This window comes from Bos grunniens, chromosome 5, assembly GCF_055505025.1.
Source record: "Bos grunniens cultivar Pamir isolate PY7600 chromosome 5, Bosgru_T2T1.0, whole genome shotgun sequence".
Taxonomy (NCBI): domain Eukaryota; kingdom Metazoa; phylum Chordata; class Mammalia; order Artiodactyla; family Bovidae; genus Bos; species Bos grunniens.
This window is the reverse complement of record NC_141169.1, coordinates 4,060,687-4,068,304: the sequence shown is the minus strand read 5'-3', so window position 1 is coordinate 4,068,304 and position 7,618 is coordinate 4,060,687. Positions and strand designations below refer to the sequence as shown.

Here is a 7,618-nt window from a genome sequence, read left to right as displayed (position 1 = left end):
CGTAGAGGGACAATTTCGATCCACATATAATCAATTAAAAGGTACTTACTTGTATGCCAGCAATTTCATTTCTATGAATTTATAACAAGGCAATAATTCTCTCCATTCCAACATTTTAAAGATGTCAACTATTTGATGATACCAAAATGTTAAACAATGGTGAACCTTTCAAATTTGGTCTTACTTGGCAATAATTAAAACTGATATTGGTGATATATATAGGAAATATGTTCATAATAATTCAAGTGATTGTTCTCTAAGTCACTAAGTCATGTTTGACACTTTGTGACCCCATGGACTGTAGCTCACCAGGTTCCTCTGTCCATGGGATTTCCCAGGCAAGAAAACTGGAGTCGGTTGCAATTTCCTTCAAGGGATCTTCCTACCCAGTGATCAAACTCACCTCTCCTGCTTCAGCAGATGGATTCTTTACCGCTGAGTCACCAGGGAAGTCCATTTAAAGATAGTTATATATAAATTATCAGCATTATATTTCATTATTTTACTTTTTGAATGTGGTTTAAATGTACATAGAAGTTTTGGGAAAGGACAGAAACCAAAATATCCACCAATGATTGATATCTTATTTAATAGTAAAACTCAAAATTCATTCCCAATACATTATTTGCACTGAAAAATGTTTGTGACTAAATGAATAAGTCAATGAACACCATCAATTAAGAAAAATAAAAATAATAAGTTGAATAATAATATAATAATAATAATATGGATGTATATTCTCACCAATAATGTTAGACATTTTTCAATGACATTTTTGGAAATGCAATAAGGGAAAAATCACTGTAAAAAAAAAAGAAACAAAAATTAGAAAGGAGGAAAAGAAAACTATAATTATTTGCAAATGATAGTGTTTTATACAGAGAAAACACAAGAGAATTAATTAAAAACTTAAAACTGTATAGATTTTAAAGAGTGTGACTAGAATTAAATCCAAATACTACATACAGCAATAAAAGAAAATTAATGGAAAAAAAGATGCCTACACTCAAAATAGAAATAAAATAAATAATGAAATGCCTGGAAATACATTTTACAACTTGAGTCTATGAGCATATGTAATTGTAACTACATAATTTTTTACAATACATAAAAGAAAATGAATAAGTTAGGCTATTTATCCTTACTATGAATGAAAAGATAATATTTAAATATACCAACTCTTAAGCTGATCAAAATATTTAAAGCAATCTTGATATTTCCAATGGTGACATTTTTGGACTTGAACATGAGGTCAATATGAAGGAACCAAGTCAAAATAGTAAAAAAAAATTTAATATAGAAATAAAATGAATGGGACCAGAAACAAGTAGACAGTTTGCTACACTATACTTCAAACCCCAAATTAATTTTAAAGCATAGTGCAAATTCAAGAGCAGGCAGATATATTAAAACACATGTACAGAGAACATATAAAGATACAATTAGTATATAATGTGGTATGTAACAAAGTTTGCATTTTTATATGAGAGATGATGGATTATCAGTAAATGAAGATGAGGTAGTAATTTTTAAAGTATGAGGTTGAATTATTCCAAATCTTATATCAAAGAAATTCCAAATGGATGAATAGCAATATTTAAAAAAATCAGAGAAACCAAAACAAAGCTAGAAAATATATATAAATGAATAATACACATACTATTGAAACCAACACAAACCATTTTACCATAACAGAGGAGGTTAATATATATATAATATACATTTATTATGCATATAATATATACATTTATTATGTATATATACATATATACACATATTATTATATGTATTATTATCATGTATTATTATATGTATAATCTATATACATACAATATGTATATACATATAATATATATTTATTATGTATATTATATATATAATAAAAAGATTAAGAGGGGAAAGAGAGGAAGAGAAAGATTGACTTTTTAAATGTTAAAATATTTATGCCATTATCACATAGTAGAATTCATTGTCTTTTTTAATTTATAGAAGAAAACAGCAGTAGACTTTCTGTATTTTCTAAATATATATAATTTGCATCATAAGAACAAGAAATAACTAATTTCACTTTTTAAAAGTCCATATTTATTCTATCAGTTTTATTTCTGGCCAAGTGTACCTTAAATGGGAGAAGGCAATGGCACCCCACTCCAGTACTCTTGCCCGGAAAATCCCATGGACAGAGGAGCCTGGTGGGCTGCAATCCATGGGGTCGCTAAGAGTCAGACACGACTGAGCAACTTCACTTTCACTTTCAACTTTCATGCATTGGAGAAGGAATCGGCAACCCACTCCAGTGTTCTTGCCTGGAGAATCCCATGGACGGAGAAGCCTGGTAGGCTGCAGTCCATGGGGTCGCACAGAGTCGGACACGACTGAAGCAACTTAGCAGCAGCAGCAGCAGCACTTTAAATAACTTGTCAAGAGATATGAGAATACTATGTATGTATACATCATATTTTTTCAGGAACAATCATTCCAGCTATATTTATAATAATAAACTGTTTATGCAATCTGAATTTAACACACCCAGGCATTCATTGCTATGGAAAACCATTCATACTTGTAAAATGAGGCAGATAATCAAACAAATATATTGAACTGAAAATATTTAATTGGTCTTAACTTCACTTAACCACAAAGTATGAACGTTTTTCCATAGCAATGAATGCCTGACTGTCGTTCTTTTGTTCATTTCACAGTGGCAACCACTTTTTCATCTTTCAGATGTACCCTACCTCCAATCCCTACTATATTTAGCTCACTATTTTCCAGGCAATGTGTCTTTTAACACAAACACTTTAGTTTTGGGATATCATTTGGCATCTTACTATGAAAAATGAAGATTTAGTTTTCTTACATCCTGTATACACAGAGATACACAATACACATAGCCCATAAACATGCTTTCCATTAGCCCATTCTATCAATATTGTCAGATTTGGCTAGACAAATATTCAGTATTTATGTTCTTGGAACTGTATTAATTATTTTCCACTCAGACATGTGATATACTCCAATTGGGTTTCATTTATATAATAGTTTTTAATCAATAAATAATTGCAATAGTTACAGATTTTAAAATAGTTATTCAGCAATGTATAAGAAGTAGTTATTTCTACTTATTTCTCTTACAGACTTACAAGAATTTTTCTATTATCTTGTTTTTAAATTAATGTAAAAACATGCATTTATAATAAATATTTAGGTAAAATAAACTTTAAGAATAAATCTATAAAAACACAGTGCTAAAAGAGAACACATACTGATCTACGACTTAAGTAGAATTAACACAGAGTAATGAAAATGACTCTTTTAATGAGTGAAAACCTACATTACAATACTAATTTTAAAAAGAAAGAAGGAAATGCTTTCGAATACTAGTGTAACAATTTATGTTATGTTGCCATCTGTTTTATTTTCTTATCCACAGACAGACAGAAACATGATAATGGTATTATTATAGTTGTTTTCTTCACTAATTGATCTTTACCTGTTTTCTAGGTCTCCAGCTATGAATTTTACGTGCTATATTAATTTTACATTTTATAGAACAAAGTATTTGATATTAAAAAAGCTGTTTTCTTCCAATTAAACTGCATTTCATTAAGTCTAATTACTATATCATTGGGCTTCCCAGGTGTCTCAGTGGTAAAGATGCCGCCTGCCAATGAGGGGAGATGTCAGAAATGAGAGTTCGATCCCTGGGTCCGAAGATCCCATGGTGAAGGAAATGGCAACGCACTCCAGTATTCTTGTCTGAAAAACTCCATGGACGGAAGAGCCTGGAGTGCTACAGTCCATGGGGTCTCAAAGAGTTGAACACAAGCTGAGTGACTGAGCACACGTCATTATGTCATCATTAAAATTTTCTTATTTAACCCATTTAGTTATGTAATAATTTCCAATCTTTGTTTGTCTAGGCTCAGAGTCTTTAACCTTCCCCCAAACCTGCTTCCCCTACCTCTGTCATGAGCAAAATCCATTAAGACACCCCAGGATACGAAAATGGAATCTGGGTAATAAAGTAACACTAACAGTTTTTTTTTTTCCCCTTTGTGCATCATCTAGTTTGGTCCTAGAGTGCTGCACGCAGATGTCTTATTTCAGGCACTTCAGACCAGCGTCCCCACTGCAAAAAGGGCTGCGACCTCTAATGGCTGAAGCTGAGGATGCTTCAGCTCTGCCGGCCATGTGCAGAAGAGCTGGCAACTCAAACCTCTGTTCAGAGACACTGCACTAAGTACACTTCGCCTGGCATTGTCATCTGAAGCCGAGCAGGACAGCTGCCTAGGACCCACAAGAACACTAACCTCTTCTGACTGACAAGAAGCTAATGAAGCAGCCTGTTGTGGACAGAGAGACTAGAGCGACTGGAGCAGGAGCTTGCACCTTTGCCAGCTCTAATCAATCAAGCTTTACTTGCTTCCTGAACTGTACTCAGTCTATTGCTGCACCAACTCAGGAAGGTAGGTAATGCCTCCTGAATCTTTTATCCTCAGTTAATGTCAATGAATATTTGCAATTGTTCAAGCAAAAATCCTGAAGTCACTTTTTACTTATTTCCACTCACACATCAATCCTGTTGCCGCTACTCTCAAAATATATTCTCGATCTAACCAGGGTCTCAATATTCCCCTAAACCACAGGAGTCCATTCACTGGAATCTCTTGAATGAATCTGAATTCAAATGCACTGACCTGTTTTATAATAAGCACTGTGCTTTAATTCTGTTGAAGGAAGCCGTGAAGACTATGTGAGCTCTGGCTGAACTGCCAGCGGGAAGAAGTTTGAGGTGCCTCTTGCTTTCCCTTTGTCCCTGGGCTGCATGACCCATGTATTTCTGAGTGAGGAGCTTTTCCAAGGATGCATGCAGCCTTGAGAGAGTAAGGCAGTGTTGAGAATATCTGCACTGAATACACAATTGAAACCGAGTTAAAACCTCTACATAAGCTTTTAAGATCCTCGCCGGCAGGTGTGCAGGCTGCACGAGACAAGTCTCTTATGTAAGTTCCCATGTTTATTTATTTATTTTTATTTTAAATTCCTTTCAAGACACAAAACCATATCCTCACCACAAAGCTTTCTCACGTGGCAATTTGGGAACTTCACCCACTTCCCTCCCATTACTACTGCTCCTGCCCCTTTTGTGTCGGGTAGACCCTGAACTGAGTCCCTTCCCTACCAGGTGCCGCTCCCACTAATACAGAGAGAGTAGGTTCGGCAGAGCAGGACGGGAAAATTACCTGCTGATTAAGGTATGGGGAAGGAGTGCTCCAGCTCTAAAGACCCCTTCTCCCAGAGGGAGAGAAGTGGGACACTTTTAAGGGATAAGAGGTAGAATGGGTCATCAGAACTGAGGAAAAGGGGATGATTTTCAGCAACAGCCAGAGCATGAGCAGTCCTTCTGGTTCCCTTGCAGAGGGGCTAATTGTGCCTAACAAAGTGCAAGTACCACTTTGGGCAGGGATCCTAGCATGGTAATGAAGCAAAGGCAACTTTCAGACACTTTGGGTGCTATCTCTGCAGGCACTGCCCACCTGGTCAGGTTGGAACCGGTTCTGGGTGGTTGACGGTCTCCATCTTGGGCCTCTCTGGCTCGGGCTGGTTCTGGGGTTTTATTTACATGGCAGCTACTTTAGTCTTGGTTTCTGTTAAGTAGGCACAGCTGTGGGATTGGACTAAGATTTGGTGTGAAAATCAAAGGAAAGTAGGTGGAGCTCAGTGCAGGTGTAAGTCCTTTCCCAGTGACATTGCCTTCTCCTTAACCCTGGCAACGATGAATGGGTTCTCTATTCCCACACTTTTATTTCAAAAATATTGTATAAATGATATCATACAACATGTAACCTTTAGAATTTACTTTTTTTTATGCAAAATAATTCCCTGGAGACTATCCAAGTTGTGTGTAACAATAGTTTGTTTCTTTTCATTGCTGAGTAGTATTCTATGACATGTATGTACCATAAATGTGCTTAACTATTCACCCATTGAAGGGATTCTGAGTTGTTTTCAGTTATTGGGATAATGCTTCTGTGTATAGGTTTTGTATATGTTTTCATTGTTTTGAAATAAATGACTACCCAAGAGTGAAATTTATGGGTGGCATGGAGGTTGCATATTTAGTTTTATTAAGAAATTGCCAAAGTGAGGATGCTGTACCAGTTTATATTTTCTCCAGGAGTGTATGTTTAATTTAGTATTTCTGCAACATTGTTAGCATTTTATATTTTAGCAATTCTCATAAGTATGTGGTGATATTATTGTTTTAATTTGCATTTCCCTGATGGCTAATGATGTTCTCTTTTGCCATCTGTATATTATTTTCAGTGAAATGTCTATACACCTCTCTTTTACATTTTCTCATTGAATTGCTTGCTTTTTGGTTGGTTGGTTGTTTTACTATTGAGTTTGAGAGTTCCTTTTATATTCTAAATACTAATCTTTTGTCAGCTATGTGGCTTGCAAATATTGTCATCATATCTACAGCTTGACTTTTCTTTATCTAAATAGTGTCTTTCATGAACATTTTAAAACTTTTCCCCCAGTTTTATTGAGATACATGTGACATATGACATTAGTAAATTTTAGGTATAAAAATGCAAGATTTTTTTTCATGTATATTTATGGAGAATGATTTTTTAACTTTGATGAGGTTTAACTTGTCTGTTTATTTTTTTCCCTAAATGGATCATGCTTTTGGTGTTAGGTCCAAGAGCTCATTGCTTAACCTCTGGTCAAGCAGACTATCATCTAAATTTTTTATAGTTTTACATTTTATATCTATGGCATAATTTGAGTTAACTTCATATGTATTATGAAGTGTAGCTTGAGGTTCATTTTTGGGCATATGTATATCCAATTGATTCAAGATTGTTTGTCAATCACTGTTTTTTCTCCATTGATTTGCCTGTGCAACCACAACAAAAATCATGTAGCCATTTTTGGGGTGGGGTCTAGTTTTGAGTTCTCTATTCAGGTTCATTGATCTGTGTGTTTGCAATCCATCCTTCCATCAATACTATTACACATTGCTTCTATTACTGTAGCTATTATAGTCATAAAACTGGTTAACGTGATTCTCTCCGTTTATTCTTCTTTTTCAAAATTGATTTAGATAACCTAAGTGCTTAGACATTTTCAAATAAATTTTAGAATCAAATTTTCTGTATCTGGAAAAAAAAAAAGAAAACTTGTGGCAGTTTTGACTGGAATTTGATTAATTATGATTAGGGGAGAATTGACCATTGTTAATACATATACAAACTAGTATTTTACTGATTTGCTTGTATTTACATAAGAATAAATACATTAAACAATGTCAATTCTCATTCGCTTACGAAATCTGCTGCCTACCAATCTGGAGTTATCCGCCTGTTTCTTGATTTCACTGTTCTCCATGTCTGTGGACCAGTTCTGAATTCCACCAGGTGAATACCTGTGGTTGGGAACCCACATGTCTCTCTTTCCTCTCTAATTTTTCTATCTCAAAGTAGATGCCAAGTTTTTATTTGCCCCTTCCTTTCCTAGTTACTCTTCAGTCTTATCTGCTACTATTTTTTTCTTTGCTCATTCCACATAACATAATGGGCTTAATGAATGAATGCAATATTGAGAT

General features: G+C 34.7%; 1 long non-coding RNA gene across 3 annotated transcripts; it reads right to left on the bottom strand.

Moving 5' to 3' along the window:
• Window positions 1-587: 587 nt before the first annotated feature.
• On the bottom strand, window positions 588-5,626 carry LOC147371255 (uncharacterized). 3 transcript variants are annotated; one of them, XR_015164762.1, is made up of 4 exons: window positions 5,541-5,626; window positions 4,701-4,912; window positions 2,120-2,416; window positions 588-801 (listed from the first exon to the last, which is right to left on the bottom strand). It is a non-coding gene; the product is annotated as an uncharacterized LOC147371255 (long non-coding RNA). The 3 variants fall into 3 exon arrangements; XR_015164760.1 differs by lacking the exons at window positions 588-801; window positions 2,120-2,416 and adding an exon at window positions 2,534-3,837; XR_015164761.1 differs by lacking the exons at window positions 588-801; window positions 2,120-2,416 and adding an exon at window positions 2,534-3,837 and having other exon boundaries at window positions 4,701-4,877; window positions 5,541-5,619.
• Between the last annotated feature and the right edge of the window lie 1,992 nt (window positions 5,627-7,618).